Source organism: Aphelocoma coerulescens, chromosome 4 (assembly GCF_041296385.1).
Source record: "Aphelocoma coerulescens isolate FSJ_1873_10779 chromosome 4, UR_Acoe_1.0, whole genome shotgun sequence".
Classification (NCBI taxonomy): domain Eukaryota; kingdom Metazoa; phylum Chordata; class Aves; order Passeriformes; family Corvidae; genus Aphelocoma; species Aphelocoma coerulescens.
In genome coordinates this window covers 41,305,353-41,330,996 of record NC_091017.1, presented here as the reverse complement: position 1 = coordinate 41,330,996, position 25,644 = coordinate 41,305,353, and the positions used below count along the sequence as shown (strand labels likewise).

Here is a 25,644-nt window from a genome sequence, read left to right as displayed (position 1 = left end):
ATGAATTATTAAAATATGCCTGGAAGCATGGAGCCATTTGGAAGAAGGGTCTTACTGGAGAGTAGAACAGATAAAAGCACTGAGATAAAACAAGCAACCCTCTCACCAGCAGACGCAAGCAATATTGCAGAGAAGAAAGAGACCATTTTATCGGTCAAATTCTGCTTACAGCCACACTAGTGAAACCTCATCTAGTTCAGTGAATACAGCTGGCTGCTTGAATTCATCAGCTGCTTAGAAAGCTGTATAGTGACTATCCAAAGGCAAAACTGCCACATGAAGCATGGAAATGTAGTTTACATTGTTAGTATACCTGCAGCTAGACTGCAAGATGACTGTAACAAGACACTAGTTCAGGAAAAAAAAGTAGTTCCTCATCTAAAGTCTTCATACAGTTTCTTTTTCATCTCAAGAGAGGTAAACCACTACAGGATTTTTCTCCCAGGGGGAGCAGATGAATTGCCCTGTTATTGTGTTGGGTGAAAATATGCCTGGCTTTTGAAATAATCAGGAAAGAATTTCTACGTCAAGTATTGTTAGCTCTAAGCTTATAATTCTCATTTATTTCACTAACTACAACTCATTTTGAAAAACTTAAAGCGATACATCAAAATTTTGCAAGCAATATGTCCTCAGGTTTTTAGATGACTCAGGCAAAAATTCTCAATAATTTTTAATTAAAAAAAAAAAAAAGCAAAAAAGAAACATGTTTTTTATGCCCTATTAAACTCTTAGAGCCAATTCACACAGAAGTCCTAATGCCTACAGCAGAACATGAAACTTGTAGGAGGACTTACACAAGATAAGGATACGCCTTTTCCATGTTTCCTAGAGATCTTCCTATATTGTACCACTATTAAAATGAAGTTTGCATATGCTACAATGCATAATAGGTCAGAATTTAGCAGTGAATTCTGCAAAGATTTGCCTTTCCTGACTGTGTTCCTGTGCTGTGCAGGACATGCACAACCACTGCATTCGCTACATTCAGGGTACTCCAAGAAGAAGTTGTGTGTCCTCTTAAGGGAAGGGAGATACTTTTTCTCCTCCAGATTCTCCAGTCACTTCTGGACTCCAGCTGCTGGAGATAACTTGATGCCTACCCATAATGATAACATGCCTAGAGAGAAAGAACGGAGGCAGAGGCTAGAGCATGAAGAAGCAAAGACAACAGTAGATCAGACTGGGACAAGTTAGTGTAGAATCAAGAACTACAAGACAGCTTGGGAAAAAAAATATAAAGGAAGAAAACAGAATGAATAAAGGTAGGGGAAAGAACTGAGGAAATTACTTGAAGTTGGTTTTTTTTCCCCTGGTGATAGTCAACTATTACCATATTTTACATGAAACCGAGCTCTGCACAGTTCTGAGGAGGACACAGGTATTTTTCCTGATTGAGTCATCAGGTGAGTTGGACAGGAAGATATCACTGTCAAGATACAAGAAGATTTTCCATGGAGTTGAAATTAGGGTCCTTTTACAGTTCAGATCCCCTTGGGATTACACAATATCTCAGCAGGGTTTCCAGGAGCACAATTTTGGATTTAACTGTTTAAGTGCTCTTCAAATGGCCATTTCAATATCTGCAATCTCCAGCCTAGTCCAGCAAACATTTTCCGTTCCACTCCTCCATAGATCTGATAAAATGAAAAAAGCCATGAAATTCTGAGCGTGAGTCATAGTATGGCATGTAGAAATGCAGGAAGAATAATAACAAGACAGAATTCTCTCAAGAGAAAAGTTTAGAAAGCCTTCAAAGCCCAACAATACCAACAAAAAAATAGCTCCTTTTCAATAACAATGTGAACATGAAAAGAATTTTTGGTGGTAGTACCTAACACTCATGTGAACTGCACCTTCTGTGATGTACTGTAACACAGGTAGTGTGTTACACAGATTTCCAGTGTAGTGAAACACACATATTTCTCTTCTGTCAAAAAGGTAATAGGAAAACTGGACAACTAATTCTGTACAAGCTGTGTTAACCCTTTACTACACAACCTTACATACCACAGATTTTAGATACGAGGTACCCGCATTAAAATATTTAATCACCTTGTGAATTCCTAAAAGTTTTTTGAGTGTCTGTTTATAATACCAGCTTATGAGGTGTGCAGCTGGAGCTTGTTTGGAATGCAAAAATAAAGAGAAAACTGACAGGTAAATGAAACAAATGCAGGTGTTAAACAAAGAGACAATAACACCTCAGTCACAGTGTGGCTTTCAGAATCTATGCAGGAACTCAGAAGTGCTCTCGCTAAACTAATATGCTCTAGGTGAAATGCCCTGGAATCCAATAAATGCATGGCAAATTTTGCAGTAAATTAGAGGCAAGTCACTTAGCATAGACATTTAGTTTAATTAGCTAAATTCTACAATTTGAAAAACACAGACAAAAAACCTAGGCATAATTTCTCTGTGAGGTTCACTGCAGAAAATATGAATAACGAGAGTTAAGCAATTAGACTCCCAATTTGATATATGGCATGCAAATCTTCAGGTGTATACAGATATGTAAGTAATGTAGCTTCTATGCAGCTAAGCTTCAAACATTTAAATATTCCTTGCTAGGATGTGTTTGCGGCCACTATGATATTCCTCAAAAATACGTTTTGAATTTCAGTCTAAAACCTATTAACATTCTATAGAGATTGCAAACAGACCACATCTCAGAACAAGCAGTAGTAATAGTGCCCAACACCCTGAATTCACATCAGGTTTTTTTAGCAATAGCACTGTTCAGTAAGCTCATATAAGAAAGTTCTGGGAATGAAGAACTTCATCATTTTGATTATGAAGTTCTGAGGGCTTACCTTTAATAAACTGGAAAATCATCAATAAGCTGAAGAGATCCATCTGTCAGCAGAATATCTACTTATTCAAAAAAGGTGAATCCATCCTTGATTTATTCAAGTTTAATATCGCTCTTTTGCCTGAATGAAATAGAGACAGAAGAAATGGGGTGAAGCAGAAGAAATAGGGTGAAGATAAGAGGAGCAGGAGAAAAAAAAGCATCCATGTGGATTGGACAGAAAATTTAACATAAACTTTGCTGATAGGTACTCTCTTCAAAGAGGACAACCTGAGATACAAGATCTGATGCATGTAAGCAGGATCTCATAAGGAAATCAGGCCAGGGTTCCCAGCTGACGAGAGAAACTATTATAATTTTGTGTCAAGTATCCAGTTTAAACTTGGTTTATTTTCCTTTCACAGTGGTGTTCTTGCAGACATTTGTATCTATGTTGTCTATGCTGGGAAATGTAAATGGACTTTTTTTTTTTGCATCCTTCCTTAGCTCAAACCCTACAGATAATTCAAAGATTTTGATTTGCCTCTTCCAAACATACTGAGAGACTAAAAATAGCAGTCCCAGAGCCCAGTGTCACAGCTTTCTGACATAAAGCTCCAGCAGGTCAAAGAAGACTAAGATTTTTTTTTTTTTTTAGAAAGTCTATTGGATTATATCTTGTATTAAAGGGAACAAGAAAGAAGTGGGGTCAGTCACTGTCACAAAAGTTTTCTGACATACAGTTAAATGGTTGAACCCTGAAGGTTCAAAGAAAGTTTTGTGAAGTGACTTGCTTAAAACAAACCTTTTCTGAATCTTTGATGTGTTTATATTTACTGAAAGATAACCTGGAGCTCTTGATTTATGTTGTGTTATTCAAGGTAAGGAGAGATTTCAATTTTTCAGGAATTTTTTTTCTACTCTCTTTTGTGACAGGCAGAAGTGCATTCAAACAAGCAACATTTAATTCAGTCACTTTCTGCAAAAGATTGGTTTGATGGTATATACATGCCTGAGTAAATAATTAGTTGTTTATATTTTTCTTTTAAACATTACAGGACATGAATAGAGCAAAGCTGTAGAGTTAGTCTCTCTTGCCTGCCATTAAAATGTTTTTGTTTGAAAGAATAAGTTATCTCATCACTATCTATATACTTCTATATAACTTGAAAAGAAGTTATATAGAAAATAATTATTTTGAATTAATAAATGCATAATTTTATACTTTATCGGTAACCCTGTTACACTCTATGATTTGTATAAAAGATGCAATTGGAAGAGGGTTTTGGTGGTTGAGTTTTTGTCTTCTGCATTGTTAAAGATAAAATTTGAATTATGGATATTTTCATCACCTAATAAGATCCTGACTTTGCTGGAAGCAGAAATCATTATTTTGGAAATCCATAACAATTGCTTTATTTTTATTCCCTCTGGATGTTGTTTCCTCTCAGTATACTGGCAGTTAGAGTTACAACACAAAATAATACCAAAAAAAAGTCACCAGACATTTTTTTTCCTTCTTTTCCTTCAAAGGACAGATTGTACCTAAGAAAACATCTTCACATTTTTAAGTTACATGTCTGTATTTTCATCTTCTAATTTGAAAAAATTAACGGTAACTCTTCTGACTGCAGAGCACATGAGAACATTTTGGGCATATGTTCCCAGATATATTGGGGAATATTTCACAGAAAGGGCATGGACTATTCAAAGAAAAAAAAAAAAAAAAGGTGTAATAAGCAGAATGAGCCAAACACTTTAATGAAAGAGTATTAAGGAATACAGTTTTCTTACAAACCAGTAAGTTTGACTTACTATACAAGTTGTGCGTAAATATATTTCTTGCAGATAACTGCATCAGAAAAATAGGATTTCCTCTGCAAGTATTTGAACTGTTTTACATAAGATCAGTTATGTTGAAAGACCAAGTTTGTTTTTTTTTTTCATGTGGAGTAGAATTTGGTTCTGTATAGTCTTCATTCAATGGCTTCTGCAACCTTACTGGAATGTTATGATTTCTACCAAAGCAGAACAAGAATTGGTGTTATTTCCATTGGCTTTTCCAGGAAACTGATCCACTATTAAAGAAAATGCAGGCCCCATTAATTAGTTTCCTGACAGGACCACTGGTAAGTTAGTGCTGGAGCTTTGCTTAGGCCTGATGGGATATTTCCTTGCTGAGTTTGCTGATGCAGCAGCAGTCAGCAGTTAAATATTATTAAAAACGTCATTGATGTAAATAGACACGGGCTCAGAGTAAGGACTTGACCAGAAAGAAGGGTCTCCAGCCTACCTACCCCCTTCAAAACAATCACTTTTTCCTGTATTCAATTCCAACTGCATTAATCTTCTCCAGACCCCAGAGAAGGGTTCAGTGTTTCAATGCTCCTAACCAGTTGTGCTACCATTCTTCCAAGGATGCAGTCAGAAAGTTGGAGAAATAAAATACACCATCTAGATTTCCCCTCAGGAGAAACACCTCCACATTTTCAAATGTTATGTAAGTTCATATTTAAATAATCACTATAAAAATTTAACAAAAATAAAAAAGCAACTTCAGAAATCAGCAGTGAATGGTCTCTCAGAGCACATCCAAAATGAAAATATGCTGGACACTCTCTTACCACTTAGAGCAGCTGTCAGGGTAATCAGATTCTATTTTCTAATATTAGTTGTACAGCAATCATAATTCATTGTGCAAGCTTGAAGGTCTCCAGGTGCTGGAGGTTTCTGGAGAGCTTTTCCAGCACAAACAATCACAGGTCTGCTGCTAGCTAAGTAACCCCCTTGCAGGAAGCAGCAGCTGCTGTAAACCTTAATACCCTCAGAAAAGTGGCCTGTGCTGCTCCATCATGATTTGACTGCTTATCACTTGCAGTAAGCCCTCAGTGGAAACAGTGACACACAAGATCCCAAAGCTGCAATTAAAAGAGGACGTTTTCCCTCTCCACCAACTCAGTCCAAGGCTCTTTGACATCTTCATGATATAAGGCACTGTTAAGAAGAATCCTTACACTGCTAAGAATAATCCCTTATAGGACTGGTAGACAATGGTCCCTGTAAACATAATTTCCAGCAATAGCATATTTGACTTCAAATCACTTCAAACCCTGTGAGAACATTTGCAAATAAGGTCTTCAGATCTACAGATGCCATCAAGAATATATTACAAAGAACTTCTTACACCTTTGTAAATATACGGGTTTAATCAATTTATTATTCCACCATAGAGATACACGTATGCATGAGTCTCAATAAACTACTGACATAAACTTTGCTAAGCATGGAATAACCTCAGATGGCAAAACTTTTTTCTTCATCCCTAAGTCCTACTGTTAAAAACACTGCCAAATGAGTTTAATTTTAAACCTCTACTCTTCCCTTCTTAAGTCTGTTCTCCTTGGTCTTTACTCATGAAGGAATTGTTTCTTCAGAGATAGTTCTTCAACATATTTGGCAGCTAACCATACTTCAGAACAGCACACATCAATACACTTCTATCTTCATTGAATCTCTCAGTGGAAAGTGTACAAAAGTTTTATGTACCATCCAGTTTAAGTATTCATATCCAAGACATTCCATAAGTCATTAATGACTCAAATTATAAAGAATACACAAATGGAACTAAAAAGCAGGTAAACAGCTTGTCCTTTCCTCCTTCCAATTCTCCCTTTCCAAAAAAGAACAAAACATAACAAAAAACAACTAAATCACAAAACAAACCTCCAAACAAAACCAAACCCATCAACAACAAAAACACTCTCCTCCAAAAAGAAAAAAATAACAGAAAAAAAACCCAAAAAAACCCAGAAAACCACAAACAAACCCTAAACCAAAAAGCAAGAAGAAATGCAAGCATCAAATAAAAGAATCAAAACCCAAAAAACAATCTTAAAAATGACACAATTGTTAGGGGTTCAAAAGACTATCCTTAATTCAGTTTCATATTCACTGGGAAGCAATCAGCTTAAAAAAAAGGGGGTTGAACATGAGTCTTTTCGAAGAAACAGACACACTAAATTCCCTTTATCTTTGCTTTAGACTCCAAGGTATAGGGCTTAGTACATTATACTTAAGTTTGTGTTGTAATCCAGCATCGTTGCTCAAACAGCTAATTTTTATTGGACAGGAACAGGAAAAAGCAATCTGACAGCGGGCTGAGGAAAAACCTTTTATGTCTTGGAATGACAGAACCAAATATTATGTGCATTTGAATATTTGTTACTGTTAGGGTTGAAATACAGGTGTTCAACATTCTAAATAACTTCTGCACCTACTGATAGCACTCAATACTCATTTTCTTGAGAAAAGAAACCTGAATAAGCATCTAAAAACTGTTTTGCCAGAAAAATATGGAAAACATTTGCTATGTACAAATATGTACATATATGTAAATTTCTCCAAACAAGTAGCTGAGCAAAAGAGCATAGCCAACCTTTATATAGTGGCACTTAAAACCTCTTCCTAAATAAATCCTTGTCCAATGCAGATTTTTGACTGAAGATTGGTGCTGAAGTTTACAACCATATAAATTGTCCCTATTGATCTCAGTAGAGAACCCTTGCTTCTCACAGGAAACTGTCCAAAGAAGACAAAGAGCAAGAGGCACATCATATCTGTAACATATGGCTGAGCTTCCAAACAGTTTCATATACTGATTTTTAGTTTGTAACTCCTGCCTTGCTCAGCTTAAAAGGAGACACTGTCAGAGAACTGCTGACATGACACATTAAAGGGAATAAAAGTATAATATATCACTACCAAAAAAGTCCTCCCAGTATTCTAGGTACTTTTCTGAGGGCATGATCCAGTACATAGCCTAATCTGTACAAAAAGATGCAAATGGCCTGTGGAAACTGAAATAAATAATTTTTGAAACAATTCACTAAAGTTATAAATTAAATCTACATCTCAAAGAGTGATGTGTGGTCCAGATTTCCAACTATTAATACAATACATCTATCAAAGTTTAAGAAATGGTTTCCCTGCTTGATCACAGCAGAAATTCTTTGTTTCTTTTTCATCACTGCTGGGGTTTTTTTCCCATTCCATTAAGAAAGCTTAATTCCAGCTTGGGCCATTTGATTTTTTTCTTAGTATCTTTAAACCTCTGTTGTAATTGAATCAACAGAAGTACTACCTAATCATATTGTTCTGCTATTTATGAAGGTTTATAAATCTCTCTGCAAGTAAATTAGTGTCATATCAAACTGCTGAGCCTGAATTTTGCTGGCAGAGACAGATGTAGGGCACTTTCCTTTAGGAGAGAACAGCAAATCCTGTTTTAAAAATAATTCCTCTCTCTTCCCTCCTAATCTAGCATGTTCAGGAATAGGACTCTTATGTGGGTCAGCTACAACAAAGATGAAACCCTCTAAGCTGCAATTTCTCAAAGTATAAGTCACTTATTCATTTTAACATATTCATTACTGCTAATTTAAAAACTGTAGCATCTAAACTCCTTCTAATATAATTATATTAAATCTTACTGCTTTTCACACACACAAAAAAACCTCCAAAACTCTTCAATTACTCTCAACAGAAATCAGCTTCAGTAAAAGAACATTGAGTGATACCATGACAACAGCAAATCAAAATCTTTCCTTACATAGTGAAGCCCATAAAGGAATGGGCAATCCCAGATACAAAGATAAAATTGCCATCAGAAAAAACCAAATAAAATAAGACACACATTTATATTCCACATTTGCAGCATAAGTAAATCACCATAATGATCTTTAAAGAGAAAGGTTTATTTACCACACTTAAGGATCTGATCCTATACACATGGAAAGAAACACTTTACAGAGTGGCCAAACTTTTCAAAGAAGACCGTGCCTACTGTAGACCCTGTAATGAAGCTACTGATCACCCACCAAAAATAAGAGTGAGAAATCAACAGGTCTGGACATCAGACCACTCTTACTTAAACAGTTAAATGTGTATTATATGATTAATGTTAAAGAAAATGAGTTTGAATGAATAAGTACATCTTAAAGGCCCAGGAGCAAGCTGTTCCCATGAGCTAAAATAAGTTGACAAAGAGGACCACCCTGGCTGAACAGAGAGCTTTGTCTGGAACTCAGGGAAAAAAGGGGAGTTTACAAACTTTGGAAGAAAATACATGACAGTCAGGACTAAAGTTATGTAAAGAGAAAATTAGAAGGGCCAAAGTCCAGCTAGAACTTAATCTGGTGACTGCAGTAAAAGGCAATAAAAAAGTTTTCTATAAATATATCAGCTACAAAAAGAGGGCTAAAGAAAAGAATAAGGGGGAAAAGAATGACGAGGGAACGAGGAAAAGGCTGAGGTGCTTAATGTCTTTTTTGACTCAGTCTTTAATACAAAGACCGGTTGTTCTCAGGATACAGAGCCCCTTGAGCTGGAAGGGAGGGACGGGAGCAGAATGGAACCCTCATAATCCAAGGGGAAATGATCAGCAACCTGCTACACCACTCAGGCACACACAAGTCCATAGGGCCAGATGGGATCCATCCAGAGGTGCTGAGGGAGCTGGCAGAAGTGCTCACTGAGCCACTTTCCATCATTTACCAGCAGTGCTGGCTAATATGGGAGGTCCTGGTCAACTAAAACTTTGCAAATGTGATGCCCATCTACAAGAAATGCTGAAAGACTAAGCTGAGATAGTCCTGTCAACCTGACCTCAGTGCTGGGAAAGCAGATCATCTTGATGCCATCACATAATATGTCCAGGATAACCAGGAGATCAGGCCAGACAGCAGGGGTTTATGGAAGGCAGGTCCTGCTTCATCAACCTGATCTCTGTCTGTGACAAGGTCATCCACTTGGTGGATGAGGGAAAGGCTGTGGATGCTGTCTACCTGGGCTTTGGTAAAACCTTTGATGCTGTTTCCCACAGCATTCTCCTGGAAGTATTGAGTCACCATCTGGTTGAGTGGTGGACTTGGCAGTGCTTGGTTAACAGCTGGAATCAATGGTCCCAAAGGTCTTTTCCAGCCTAAACAATTCTGTGACCTAGGATTCTATGAGATACTCTTAAATAGCTCTTTAAACTTGCCATTTACACATAATTATTAGGTATTTGCTGTCCAAACCCTTCCAAACTAAATTCTAGAACTTTTTTTTTAATGTGATATGCAGTCAGACAATTAATTCTAAAATAATATGTTCTCAGACATGTAATACATACAGTCACTCCCAAGCTACTTTCACACATGTTAAATTCACTTGGCTCTTGTAGGAAAATAACAAGCTTCAATGGACTGGATTTGCAAAGAAATATAATGTTTAGATTTAGGTTAGGTTTCAGATCTGAGTCTTTATGTTTGCTTTGTTTTTTAATTTTCTGCTAATGTTCTGGTATATTTTGAGTTGTTTGGCTTTATATCAAGTTATGAAAACTCTGCAGTCACTTCTGAAAATACTTTGCCAGCCTCCACATGGTCTGTATTTCTAATGTTTTGTCATTGTTTGTGCTGTTGTAATAGGCAGTACTGCTTTATGTGGCTTTATAAATACCTTGAAATGGTTGCTGTTTTACAGGATTCTTCAGAATTTTTCAGGGTACCCAGGTCCCCTGACATTAAAATTTCTGATGAAACTTGGGTGTTGTTCAACATATGATCAAGACTGAGTAGTCAGAACAAGAATATTTATGACTACTTCAAAACTGGAGCTAGAGAAAAAATATAATTTTAAGAGACTAGATGGTCAGTGTTGAACAAAGTCTAGTAAACAGTGATTAAAGCCCTCCTGGTTAAGAGGGAAGGACTAGAAAGACTACCATTTCTCTCTGTAAACTGCAAAATTCAAGCCATGATCTGAATAAGTTACAGATAAATTTGCCTGAGGTGTTAAGTTCTGTTGACAAGGCTTACTGAAAAATAAAATGCTTCTTATGCTCCAATAATTATATTTACACAAAAATTATTTTAAGTAGTGTACTATGCTGATCAATCCCAATAATAGTCCAAAGATTTTCTTTCAAGTAAATCCTGTTGGCAATAAATTTTTCTTCTAGCATGTCTTCTGGGGTGCTATATGTTCCACATACTTCGTTTCTCAAAAGATATTCCAGACAATTTTCTTTCACTTCTTATCATAAAGACCTTTACTAACACAGTACTGCATATCTAAGTTCTCCAGTTCTTACACTGATTATTCCATGTTCCACATTCCAGGTCCCTCCCATGTTTAGGGACATCTATCATATGGAGAGAAATAAATTAGTTTATGTGCATTAATCTTAAATTGTTTTATAGCTGATGTCAGGCTTTTTTTACCTCAGTTAAAGCCATTACTTCAAGTAAAGCATCTTGGTAATAATTTCCTTCATTCTGAGCTTAACTGGGCTATCACAGGAGAGAGTTAATGATAGTCATGCCATTGACTTAAGTAGAAGTAGGGCCAGGCTTTGTATATTTGAAATGAAGCAAAAAATATCTCCCAACACTACTAATTATACCCTGGGGAAAACTGCCACTGAAATCTATAGGCAGTGAATTCTTCTTTATATTCCAACCATTAAAGTTATGCTAATTAATAAAAAATAAAATAAAAAAGTGTGAATATTGCTACAAAAACTTCAGCATTTCAATTACTTCCTCTCTGAGTGTGTTTACGTGAAAGATGCACAATACTTTTGTTATTGTTCTGTTTGATGTTGGTGTGTTACTCCCCTCCTAGATCCCTGAGGGAGATTTCAAGTTTTGAGGTAAGAAATTTCACCCCGCTGTGTCTGCCACCCACCTCAGTTGGTGGGAACTAATTTTATATGCTACATTTATTTTAATGATTATGAATTCTTAATAATATGAAAATCTATTCTATTTAGGAGATAAGGCGATTAAATGCAAGCCAGATGCATTAAATGTTTATAATTCTATAAAGAAAAAATCTTTCAGTGTACAGGTCCTAAAACAATCTTTTCTAAAACCACACACCATCTGTTTTTCCTGCCTGGAATGCCAAGGAATTGCCCTGCTTAATCCCTTCAGTTTTGTTAGTCCTGAAAACAAAGACATAATTTCAAAAATAACACTGAGCAAAGAATTTTTATTACAAGAGGTTTTCACTTGAAAACTACTGGGTTTGTAATGACTTGGATATTTTTGAGGCACTACACCCAAGGGCTATCTTTTATAACAAGGCCACCAAATCCAAAGAAGAAGGAAAGAATACTACGAAACTATATTAAAGAAACTACAGGTTTTCATACAGTTGGGGAAAACAGACACAGTGGAACCAGCCCTCCCATTAAGAAATTCAAAATGTCTCCACTGATAACCAGGAAAGCTAACAGTAAAAGTTTCCATGTTGCCTGACCATCCAAAGCACCACACTTTCAGACACTGAGAAATGGATTGCTAAATGCAGTTGCAGAAGAGTTGATCATCCAAAATTACAAAATAGTATAAATAAAGAAGGAAAGATGAGTAGTACAGCTAATATGAGAGATTATTAATAAAGATAACTAAGCAGAGCACATAGCAATAAAGGTGCAGTTCACCCAAGCTACTGGAAATGATGTGTTGCTAGCATGATTAATATAAACTGGGAGAGGGCAAGCAATTAAAAGAATAATACTGAAGCTCAGTAATGACCCTCATGAAGTCTCTTACTTCAGGACCAGAATAGTAACTATAACACACTGATACAAAAGCGTGGAAGGTTAAAGTGTGGGAAATTAAATCATCTCTTCATAGCAACCTGTCCACTAGCTGGGCTCTTCTCAGACTGAGGGGTGGAGAACAGAATGGGGAGATGAAGGTGAGCAGTCATTGCCTTTTCCTACCAGTCCTGTAAGCCCAACGAGCAGGACACTCAGGCCACTTCCTAGAGTACTATTCAGGCTAATGGGGAAGGAGACAGGAAATAAGCTGACCTTTCATCTTCTGAGACTATTTGATTGACTGAGGAATTATTCAGTGAATTCCATAATCATACTAGAATGATCAGATATTTTAGAAAATGCAGACAGTCAGAATAGCTCCTTCTTTGTGTCTACTTGCTCAACTAGTGTGAGAGTGGAAAAGCATTGCTTTTTAATTCTCTGCTATGAGTCCCTGTCTCAAGCTCCTGGATAGGTTGTATGCTATCAGTTACTCAGGTATTAGTGCTGCCAGTCAGTGACAGGAGTCATCACAAACCAAAGTCCCTTTTGCTAGAATGTGTCACTCATCTCAAGTAAGATGGTTGTGAAAGCCAGGAGATCATGACATGGTGCAGGCTCACCTAATGTGCTAGGTCAGCTATGCTGCTTCTGGTACCCAGCCCGCTACACGATCCAGCTTCCTTTTCCTCAAAGGTTTTACCCAGAAGAAGGGTCACAGTGCAAACTAAATAAAAACCAACAATTTCCTTCGTAAAACAAACAAACAAACAAACAAACAAAAAAAACCAACCCCAACAAAACCCCCCCAAACCCTGACCAAGAAATTACGTCTGTTTGTCAATTTCAAAAGATTTTGTTCCATAGGGTAGTGTATTTTACATCTTGCTTACTTATGGGGACATGTCATAAAAAGCACAGTTGCTAATTTGCAATACATATTGACATCGTGGAAAATGGCTAATGTTCACCATCTTTCCAAATTTGCTTTGTGTCACTTAATATTTTTGAAACTGAGATTTAACAAACAAATAAGCGAATATGGCAAAAAAACTTTATAATCTGGCTTGAATGAGGAAAAACAAATAAATAACAGATTGAGCATCAGGGACTAGGGTATTTGAAGTTTTAGATTGCTATATAATCCAATAATGAAAACAGAAAAAATGGAACAACATTTCAATTCATTGCATTTCAGAAGCTTTTAGCTCTACAGAACTTTAAAAGCAGTACTTTATCTTGAACTTTACTCACACTGATACAAATGTGAGTTCACAGGCTACCTTATCTGTCATTTTCCCTTTTAATCTTCTATTACAAAAATTACATGCAATAAGCCTAAACAAATTACTGTCCTTTCAGTTTAGTTTTACTATATCTTATTAAACCTTTATTATTTCTTTGGTTGTGGAAGTTTGATTTTACAATATTTCTTTCAACTGCAACTGCAGAAATATCTTTTGAAATTTGCATTTTCTCTGACTTCCTTTTAAAAAGTAAACATTCCTTTAATATTTTTCATTTCATTCACCTAATTTTCAAACTTTTTCAAACTTGAGCTTCATTTGTTAAAAATAATCCCAGCATATACAATCTGCAATTTATTCAGTAGAAAAATATGTTCTGCCTTTTTCAACCTGATGAATGAATTAAAAGTAAAGCAGTAATCCTAAATCAGTTCTGTATTTAACCTCTTAAGTAGCTACAGTAACACCTTTCCGAAAACAGGTATTGTGAGCAAAACTAGGGACATACCAACTCCCAATAAATTCTTCTCTTTGTTAAAAAATTAGGCCTACATTAAACTGTTAAAGAAATGTAATTTAAATGTCTTTCTCTTGCAGATGAAACAGACTTTAAATCATCTTTGCAGAAGGTTATGGGGAGTTCAGCAGTTACAAGGGGCCATGGATGTTGGATTGTCACAGTTCTTCAAAGCAGCACTGATCAGAGCCTCTGAAGTAATTTATCCATGCCCTGCTGATTCCAGGAGCAACCAGCTCAATATGCATCTCTTTTCCATGTTCATATGCCAAGATCTGCAAGAGTGTCTCTAAATCAGAGTAATCCACCCTTGTCTGTACTCAGGGCATCTGACAAATGTTTAGACAGTATCTTTTATCTTAAACTCATTTTATTCTCTTGCTGCATAGAAAAGACTATGGTCACCCTCCTACACACTAATGAAAGGTGCATTTGGGGGCTGGGATTATTGTCTTCCACAAGTATTTAAATGTTGCTCTGTTATACTAAAAGTCACTGCTCTCACATAACAAGGTTTTTCAATAAGGTATGAAATTCTTCTCTCTTCAATTGAAAACTCCTTGTTTTTCCTAAAAAGTTCTTTCTCTGAAATTTCGGTTCCTGTATATTATTATTGCAGCCTAAACACAGCAGCAATCTACTAGGCAAACAAGTGGGTGCTAACTGATCCCTGAAATGGTTTTTTAGGCAAACCACAAGGGATAAAAAAAAACCAAAAGGAAACTGACATATGGTAGGGAAGATACATGCAAATTCAAATGTTACTGACTTAATTTAGGATTTATAGATAATTGCAATTAAATTAATTAATAACAATGCAATAACAATGACAACATACACTTGTCAATCAAGTTTTACTCAAAAACGATGCACATACGTTATTCAAAAGATGACAAACGGATCGGCTTGGATTGCCACTTCATTTTACTTTATTTAGGTCTGGAGTAAAACACCATTATCCCAGGAACATCTAACAACTTCAATGGCAACAATCCAAATGGAGAGTTTGACCTACAATGATCAAGTCTGTGTACCTTAACCTTCAGCATTTCTCAAAATTCCCGTGATGTCTTTCAGACTGACAATGCACATGTGACCTGGAAATGTACTGCAGCTATTGCCACTCATACTTTGAATAAAGTAGAAAAATACCAAGTTGTTACTAGACTTTTTTAATGTTGAGGTAAAAATTATTTTAATGCTTCCCAATTCTGTCAAAATGTTTCAGGAAGAAACTACTGCTGAGAGTGACAAACGCATTGATGCTGTCACACACACTGGAAATGAAATCTGTAAAAGTTTCCTGTCCTTCAGTAGTTTGTAGGTGAAGACTGTTAATCTTGAAAATTTAAAGTACTGTACTTGATGGAGTGAACAGAATAGATATAGAACTGTCTCCTGAGAGTTTCCTACCTTCGCAGTTTAAAGCACAGTTACAATCTTGCAGAGCACTCCATTTTGGCTCAAATAATCTCTTATCTTACAGCATTTCAAAGTTTAACTGACTAACAATAACCTTACAGAGTTTAAGGAAGTGAACACACTCATTGCTTCTTTCAGTAGTAAAATGCCAAGCCAAAATCAACTGTCAGTGCAACTTCACTGACTTCCAGGTATGCATTTGATATGTTATAAAATGCCAGCGTGGAGCTAAATTCTCTCATGGTTTTTTAAGGTTTAATATCATTACTAAAATTTTCTTACCTTTTTCCTCATTAGTCATATAATGTGCCAAAGATCTCAAAACATGGTTATTTTATGAAAACCATTATATAGGAGGTGAACATTACATCAATATCGTAAAGCAAAAGTTGCCTTCAGGCTCAAGATCTCCCTTGCTGCAGTTCTGGAGGAGGATGCTCCTGATTCATATGTTTTGCACTGCCAGTAGGTGGAATAAAGGAATGTAGAGAGACTAGACCTGCCCTGCTGAGAAGATGGGCAGATGTTGTCACAGATGTGGGACATCACTGATTGTTGTATGCACTGTTAAACCTAGCAGTCATGCAAAAATGAAAGCCAGTTCCATCATTCATATGGTTCCCAATTGTATGATCTTGCAGACCATAAAAGTGCAAGGGTGGCACAGAACAAAGGAAAAAGAGCTTATAAATTAGACTGGCAGGTTTATTTGCACTTTGCACTTAGACTTATCACTGTAAGCATTTGCATACAGATTAATTTTCATTAATCTGAACCACCCCATAACAGTACTTCATAGCACAGTTTTAGCATTGCTTGTGATGCTCCAAAACTTTCCTTGACAATGACTGCTGTTGTTGCCCTGGTGTAAGAAATTATTGCTTTATTTGTGCACTCAACATACATTTTGTATTATTTAAATACAAAACAGTAGTAAATAGCAGGACATACCTGAACAGCAAACACTGCCTATGAAAGACACTTGCAAGCTGCTAGCAGAAGCAAAAAGATGAAATTGAAGAGGAGAAGCAAGTCCAGCAGAATAACTGCAAATAACAGACAGAGCTACTGTCAAACAAGCTGAAGTACTGAAAACACACAGAAAACAGTTTCATGTAATATTTTGAACTGAGCCACTTGTGTTTCTCTCATCTCTGTACTGACAATAGATCTAAATGCTTATTAACCAGTTATCATAGAAAATAATTAGAAAAAGTTTTCTTGAGAAAAAAGGTGGAGAAAAGTTTAAGTTTTATGAGAGACCAAGAGCCCTAGTATACAGCTGGTAAATTAATGCATAACCACAAATTCATGCAATTCCTTACAAAAAAAAAGAAAAAAAATTGCCACATTTGAAATGCAATAAACAAGTATTTGTCAGTACTTTAATACATATAATGAAATACTATAGTACAAGTAATTTATAGATGCTTCACCTTATAGATGAATAATTTTGAATGTTTCAATGATTATCCAATATTTTAAATTCTCCTTTAACTTAGAAACAGGGGGCCTCATGCGGTATTTATTTTGCTTCACATGACAGGTTGTCTACACTTTCTAAACAAAGAAAAGAAAGCCCTTGGATCAGTGCCACTGATGGTGCTGTCATATGTGCTGTGGCTTCTTTCAGAAGTAGGGTAGCTCCACTAAATAAAGGATGAGACTAAGCAACCACTTTCCAAGAACAAGACATCACTGCCACTGCTTTGGGACAATTCACTGGCAACCCCTGAAATATCTCTTGGTCCGTTGCTCTAATCCCACTTTTTCCCAGCCTGCCAGGTCTGTCTGGCTTGCTCCTTTTCTGATGGAACTGGATCTAAAGCCCATAGTTACTAGCCCTGACAGTGTTGTAGCCATAACTGTTTCACTGCAAGAGAAGAATTTAGGAAAATTTCACAGAAACCTTAAAAGAAAGGCCAAAATTTTGTAAAAAAAATGTAGCTGAAAACAAAATCAGCATCTCACCTAAGGAATTAAACTGATACCTTCAGAATGTGTTACAGTAAAATGCCTTTAATTCTGTGTGGCACCATCTTTTAATTCGCAGATTAATTACTTCTCTTCCTGTAGCTGGAGCTATGTATTTGCACACCCAAACTTTTGCTGGAAGTGAGGGTACTGAAAAATTACCTATGTGATATTAGCAGTAAGAAATTTGTTTATTGCATCAGGGTCCTGGAGATAAAACCTCATGTCATGAGGTGATGAATTATGTATTTTATTTAATTCAATCATCTTAAGGAAAAAAATAACAAAAAAAATCAACTCCAGATATGAGAGACTGAAGGTAATGGGGTGAAAAACACACAGCGTAGACTGAAGAGAATTATGTGTAATTATGAATAAAATGAAAGATAAAAGTGAAGTATAATGTTTGAATACATGGCATAACAAAAATCATTTACAGAGCTTGAATGTTGACAAATATAGAATTTGCACATGGCTGTAGAATATGCACATAGCTTTATTTTTATCAAATTAATTTTCAGACAGTGATATCACTATACAAATAACTGCCTTGAGAACACTGAAATATGATTTTGAAAGTTTCAAGGGCTCAACATTATGCTAAATATTTGAACTCCAACACAATTTTTCTCCCTGATTATATTATTGCTCTTTTAAAGGAAGAGGAAAGCTTCTCTTATAAAACAATCAAGTATAGTAGACTATCTTGTTCTGCATCATACCCTGCTGGGATGAACAGGGAATGTTCTAGTCAATCACACATCACTTGAACCCTAGAGGAAATTTCTGTCTTTATGAATCAAAGGATTAGTGAAGACAGTAAGGACACCAAGAAACACAGATGTGAGGGGAGAAATACAATTCTCAGTAGACATAATCCACTCTTGACTCAGAACTTGAATTTGAGCTTGCAGTCCTTTCAACGAATAACATATTTGATATGTCTATTAGATTGTCAGGTTTTTTTACTAGAAACTTTCTTTCATGGACATTTTTTCTTGTTTTGAAGACTCTATATGGATAGATTATGATGAATGGGATGAGATAAAATGAATAAAGGCTACAGTTAGATGTTCTAATTTGATTAATACTTGCGTCACTCTATAAAAGTCGAAGGCATTTTAAAGCTATTAAAGAAGACAAGTTTCTCAGGAGCCTGAGATGCTAAAAGCAAGATTTAAAATTGTAAAAGTTTCTGCCTATTTTTCTGATGATAAAATCCCACTGAGCCCTTAAACTTTGAGCTGGCTTCTTTCTTCAAAAATATTTTTCTTTTTATTTAGATCAGCCAGAATATAGATGCATATTTTTCAGTCTTCCACCATTTATTCATTTCCTAAGTTTTCTCACATCCCAATTTGCAGTGAATGCTTATATTTCATACACTTTCCAATTCAGAAGTTATCACATCTTTCTTTCTCTTAACTAGCTTTAAATTTAAATCAATATTGATGCATTAGAGTGGCTAAGACTCCCTGGGCAGAAATGGAGGCAAGGGTTTTTTCTCAGGCCACCAATGTGACATTGGAGGGCCAACCATGTCCTAGGGTGCACCCAGCACAGCATCACCAGCTGGGCAAGAGAGGGGATTGTCCCACTCTGCTCTGCACTTGGGGTGGCCTCACCTCAAACCCTGTGTGCAAGTTTGGGTGCCACAACATTAGAATCATGTTATTTAGCTATTAGAGGGCATCCAAAGGAAGGCAACAAAGATGGTGGAGGGCCTTGAGGGGAAGCTGTATAAGGAGCAGCTGAGGTTACTTGGTCTTTTCAGCCTGGAGAGGAGGAGACTGAGGGGAGACCTCTAGTCTCAAGTCTACCGCTGAGAGTCTACAGAAGGCAGAGGGGCAGGCACCAATCTTTTCTCTGTGGTGACCAGTGACAGGATCAAAGGGAATTGCCTGAAGTTGTGTCAGGACAGGTTTAGTGGATATTAGAACAAGATCCTTCACCCAGAGGGCGTTTGGGAACTGGAACAGGCTCCCCAAGGAACTGGTCACAGCACCAGCCTGATGGAGCTCAAGGAGTGCTTGGACAACACTCTCAGGCACATGGTGTGACTCTTGGGGATGGTGCTGTGCAGGGCTGGGAGTTGGACTGAGGACCCTTGTGGGTATCTTGCAACTCAGCTTATTCTGTGATTCTGTGATTAATAGTGCCAGTAAGACCTATAAGCCACATCCTCTTTAAGTAAGATTAATTAAAGATCTGTTAATCTTACATTTGAATTTTATCCAAATAAAATCAGATTTTGCTAAAAAATAAACAAAATATCTTCTTTTTCCATGTCATTTAGCTTGTAGAACTGTTTATTAACCTTTCTGATTTTACTAGAAGCTGTCTTTCTGGTTAACATCTTTCCATCATCTGGCTTTCATTCTTTATCCTACATAATTATAAACAATTATTTATACCTTGTTATTTGAAAAGGAGTTTCTACTTTATTCCCACCATTAATTCTCATACTCTCACATGCACACACAGCTATGTATATAAAGATGTGAATGGGACGTGAAGAAGGGTAGTGCCATGAGATGCATCCAGTATATTTGTAGGCTCTCTTATAGACAACTCCCATGGAATACAGAGATAAACTCAAAAAAAATGTATAGTCTTCCTTTAAAATCTGTAAGAAACTATAAGCTACTCATTAGAGAGTCCCAAAATATAACCACCATCAAAGTACACAGAGTGATTCAGAAACTAAAAACCAGGGAATGAACCAAGCCTCCACAATCAAGTACTGACCCAAAAAGATCCACAGACTGTTTCTCACTCACTAGAAAATCATCCATCAAATTCTAGACACAAAACAATGATTTACTTCAGTAAAGGAGTGGGAGAGACAGAGCATCACAAGCATCCCAGGTTTCTCAAACTGTTATTATTTTCTAATACGTTTTAAAGGATTTCCCTCAAGGCTTCTTGTTTTTATTAGTAGCATTTTATTGTATTCCCAAGGGCAAAAGAATTTAGGCTGGCTTCATAACACGTTTCTTAGAGTTTCTTCTTTCTTTCTTGAGCATTTAAAATGTAACTATAGCTAAAATTGTAAATCCCTTTCTCTACCATGCTCTGGCAGTGCCTCAGCAACAGAAATGGAGGAAAGTTGTCTGGCCATCAAGAGAAAAAGGAACTACTGTACTCCAGCTGGGTATGAGAGCTGTGGCAAGGCGTGACAGTGTTGGCAAAGGTGTGCAGAGTGTGTGAAACTCATCAGAGCTAAGGAAGAGGACACTATTGGAAATATCAGAGTCGGATAGTGCATCTGTAGTGCAGAAAAATAAATAGGCAGTTAAAGAAGGAAAGAAAGTTCATTAAAAAAGGAAAATCAAATCTATCAAAGAAAGAAGAAAAAATGGGAAGGATAAGCATCACAATATAAAAAGAGGCAACAAAACTGAGGAATCCGTTGCAATCTGTACATCACAAAAAAATTTCCATCAATTGAGTTTCATTCCTACAGAGACCATTAGAAGCTTTGATCTGGACAAATCAGAAATCATACCTTTTGGATGAGATTCTTGTAGTGTGTCATAATTTGCTAGATATGCAAATTGTAGAATCCAATTATACTATTTACAGATTAATCTTGCTGTTGTTTATCTTATCTTGCTTGTTTTGATAACACATTTGTTTGAAGTATGTCAAAGAAATGAAAACTTGAGGTTTCTTAAACAGCTACCAACTTTATTCACACAAAAATTAAATACTGAAAAATGCTTCTATCTGAAAAACAAAATACTGTGACTGATAAACTGGTAGTGTTAATTCAGTACCCTTTGGAGTTCAGCAGGAAAAGCAGTCTTTCCAAATGTGAAGTCCTCCTTCTGTTGCACCTTGGATAGAAAGAAAAAATATTCAGACAGAAGAAATTAGAGTTACTTATCCATCCATGACAGCAGCAATGTGTTAAGTTGATTTTAGCATTTGTCAAAAGAATGAAAATAAGATGGCACCATTTTCCAAAGCTGATGATCTGAAAACTACTGCTGGATCTCCCTGACTGATCACCCAAGACATAAATACACTCTAAAAAATAATTTGTCAAATATAAGTGGACCTTAAAGAACAGACTGCAATGACTTACACCAGAGATTGTAAAGAGAAATACGTGCTCATGTTGCTCTGCTTTATGCATTACTAGAAGGATGAATGTACTTCAGGATTTACATTAAACCAAACCAATACCTCATAATAAGAACAAAACAGAGCAGAATATTTCCCATGTTTCTGTTGTCCACAGAGTAATTTTTGTGGCAAACTGATAATTATGTACTAGTGATTTTTCCCCCTTATCTCTACCCACTTTTGAAAAGTTACATGTTGCTTTATCTATTTTAGTACTCAATTATAATTACAATATGGAGTAATGTCAGCTGATACCTGAGATGATCTTTCTGCTAAGATGGAGCCTACATTAGAAAAGTTTTTTAAACCACTTTTGCTAGTAGTATGCAACACTATGGCAAAAGAGTAAGACCCCAAAGACTCCTGGCACACCACCCTATCTGTAGGTTTCTGTAACCTATAAGCAACTACAAGGTGTTCTTTGGTAAATGATACTTTTAAAGAAAGACTCTTGACAATTAAGAGATTATTTTTGCTTAAGCCCTTGTCTGTGGTAATTAACTGTGAACACTTGCCACTTTTAAAACTTTTGCTGACAAAACATGGCAGAGAGAGGCTCCAAACTTCTTCACAGTCAGTGTTATCTTTAGATTAAAATACATATTTTCCTGTTACCATCAGTTAAAGTGACAAGCAGTGAAAATAAAAGCAGACTTAACATTGCTAAGATGCCATTCCATAATTGCTCATGCTCAGATAATATATTCCAGAAAGAAAGACTAAGATGAGAGAGAGATTTATATTTCTCTCCTGACTGCCCCCCAGGAGTAGGTATAGTGGACAAAAGATGATGAAATTCTATCAATTACAGGAAACTGCATAAGCCAACCTTACTCACACAAAAAAAGGGTATTTTCAAGGAATTATAACTTTGCTTTCTAACATGTGAACTGAGATGAATAGCTATAATAATACTCTGGACCTTCCTGAGATAGATTGTTTAACTTCACTCGTTTGAATTTTATCTAGCACATAAATACTGATCATTTTAATATGTGACGATTACAATGCCTGCTAATAACTGTATTCCTATATCATGGATTATGCTGCACGATGTCTTATCTGTTGTATATAGATATGAAATATTTCACAACCTTTCCTTCAGAATACTTCAGGTTAGACAGGCTTCCCAAAGCTTTTTTTCTGATTCAAGGTTTGTCAAGGGGAATTGAGCTATTTTTTAGTGGATTTCTGAAAATTCCATCCAAATACTCTGTTTCCCACCAAGTCATAAGTTACTGGCAGGAACATCAGTTGAAATGTGACAGCAGAGCTGAAATGTAAAGGTTTTTCACTAAACTGCTTCTTAAGAACCAGCCTGTAGAGAAGTTAAAAATAAAATGTATGAAGCTTTTGTGAAAAACACAGAATTGACCCTATTGATCATCCCCAGTGCTTTAGGGCTGTTTATTTGGATTCACCCTGGTCATGTCCCAGTATTATCTTTTTTTTTATGCTACATATTTTAATAACTGTTAGTACAAACATATGAAAAAGTTGCCCAGTAAACACAGCATTGCCTTCACAAAGATAAAAGATATGCTCTTTAGTCCAAACAGGTTGAGTTAGCTGAGATGAAATAATATAAAAAGGAAATGAAAAGGGTATAGATGGGATTCTATCTTCTATTAAAAGACTCCAGGAAACTGCTTCTGTCCCAAAATAAAATGAATTACTTGCACTTCAGGCTAAACTGAACAGTCAAAAAGGCCACTCATCCTTATCTAAAGAGACTTGTTTGCAAGCATTTGAATCTCTGGTGAACAGCCTGATGCAGTACTAATCAAAAGGTGCATGGTTTCCTTAGATGAGAAAGATGGAGTTTCTGCTGAAACTGTCTGATACTCATTTCAGCCTCAAACTGCCAGTAATAGATTGCCACTAGCCAGTAAAAAGTTCACTATAAAAAATTATATGTCCTCTCTGTCCTTGGTCACAGTTACTGTTATCTACAGTAGGCAATTTTGTCATGTGTTCTTCAGAAGGTCATTCAAAACTCTCTTACTTGGCAAAATGATGGAGATCTAAAAATATTATGATCTCCAGTCATTTAGCTTTAGTTAAATTTCCCAGTGTTCAAAATAAGATGAAAGTCAACAAGAAAGGTTAAATTCAAACAATCTGGTGCTTATAATTTGCATGGTATAACTAGAGCCCAATTTTGTCAAGGAGTTTGAACAGACATAGTTAATAGAAGCACCAAGGATACAATATTCCTCCAATAAATTTCAATATATACACTCCCAGATTATCCATGCATTTTAGATATATATAATTCTGACTTAAATGCATATAGTTTGTACTTTCTAGCCTAATTTTTCAGTAACCAAGAAAGCAAATAGCCTGGGAAGTTACGTTTTCATATTTCATATCTAAAAAGATGCCCTCGTTAGGTACAAATCCTACTGCTCCTGAAGCATACACAATAACCTTGGAAAACTACATATGAAAAAAACCACCCAACAGACCTCCAGGAATATTTATAGAAAACGCCCTCAAGCTGTGCAAGGTTTTATGAAAGGTTTGGTGAGTTTTTTGGGTTTGGTGTTTTTTAAACCACGATTATAATATATGTATGGTACAAAAATTTCAACAGCTGTGTCATAGGTTAGCAAGCATAGTCCCGGAAGGGATGTCCTTGCTAAGGGGTGCTTACAGCTTCCTCTGGGACCTGATAGAACCTATCAGCTGGCCAGTTTGAATATGGACAATTCTTTAAGCCACTTAAAGTTGTGACCGCCCCTGTGATCCACACTTAAGAACAGACAAACCCCTCCCAGCTCTCTCTCTCTCATTTCCAGTGCTGGGACAGGTGGCTGTGGGCCCCCTGTGGGAGCCAGCAGGCCCAGCCAGGCCGGGCCATGGCCATCCTGGAGCCATGGGCCTGTTCCACCCGTGGAACCCCCCCACTGCCTTGCCGTGGGCAGCCGGAGCAGCTCGGCTCCCCCCCCCTCCACTGCGATAAGAAAAATTCAACATTCCAGCTGTGAAGCTGCAAGGCCGAGGTGAGATTAACCCTTTTATTGCTGTGAAGAGCTGAAAACCTGAGGGAAGAGAAAGAGGAGATGCTTAAAGCTGAAAGTCTGTTGTGAAGCTATGATATATCAGTGTATCCTGTTGTAATTTCATGAAGGTATGGGGGGTGGAGTGTTCAACTCGTAAGCAAAAGCACCTGCGCTGAGATAGGCAGATGCTGCCACAGCTGTAATTTCATGAAAAGTTTGGACAGGGAGAGATGAACCAGATGAGGACTTTTGCTCCAAACGGGAAAGGAGAAAACCTCAGTTCCTAGAGATGCTCCCAGAGATAGTCCTAGAGATGAAGATGAGGAGGACCCTTTGCTCCCAGCGAAGGAGAAGGGCCTCTGTTCTTAGAGATGAAATGCTCCCAGAGATGGGTGAAGAGAACTTTTGTTTCTGAACGGCTCAACCTCAAAATTGTATCCCAAAAAACTTCAAGAGTGGACCCTCGAAAGCAGTTGCGGGAAAAGCTGCAAGTCGGGGGAAGGGACTCACATCGCAAGCAGAGAGACTCCTCTTCCTAAATGGACTGAACAATATTTGGAAGTGGGCAGCTGTCTCGTTGTGATACTGTTTTCATAGCACGAGCAAGAGAGACTCTTCTTTCTAAATGGACTGAACAAGGTTATTATGGAAGTGGTAAACAGACTGAACATCTTAAGGGTTGTCTTTTTACATTGTCAGTGGGAGAAGGGAGGAAGGTGGGGGAAGGAGGAGAGGTCTGAAGGTGTGGTATAATTTTTTTTTCTTCTTTTAGGTCTGTTAATAAACTTCTTTATATTCTTTCAAGTTTGGTGCCTGTTTTGCATTTCTCCTAATTCTTATCTCACAGAAGATAAACAGTAATGAGTATTTTGGACCAAACCACTACAAGCTGTCACATTCATATTCATTCATTACTTATTTAAAATAAATATTTCAAATTACCCCTTGATAAATCAGTTCATGTA

General features: G+C 36.7%; 1 long non-coding RNA gene across 2 annotated transcripts in view; it reads right to left on the bottom strand.

Moving 5' to 3' along the window:
• Positions 1 to 526: 526 nt before the first annotated feature.
• Positions 527 to 25,644, bottom strand: part of LOC138109746 (uncharacterized) — a 233,093-nt gene continuing 207,975 nt past the window's right edge. Inside the window, exons 6-9 of one of the 2 annotated variants that reach the window (XR_011150698.1) lie at positions 21,323 to 21,382; positions 16,521 to 16,615; positions 2,814 to 2,933; positions 527 to 1,637 (exon numbers count right to left, since the gene is read on the bottom strand). This is a non-coding gene — a long non-coding RNA (uncharacterized lncRNA). Of the gene's footprint in view, positions 1,638 to 2,813; positions 2,934 to 16,331; positions 16,432 to 16,520; positions 16,616 to 21,322; positions 21,383 to 25,644 lie in introns of those variants that run through there. The other variant, XR_011150699.1, reaches the window with a different exon arrangement.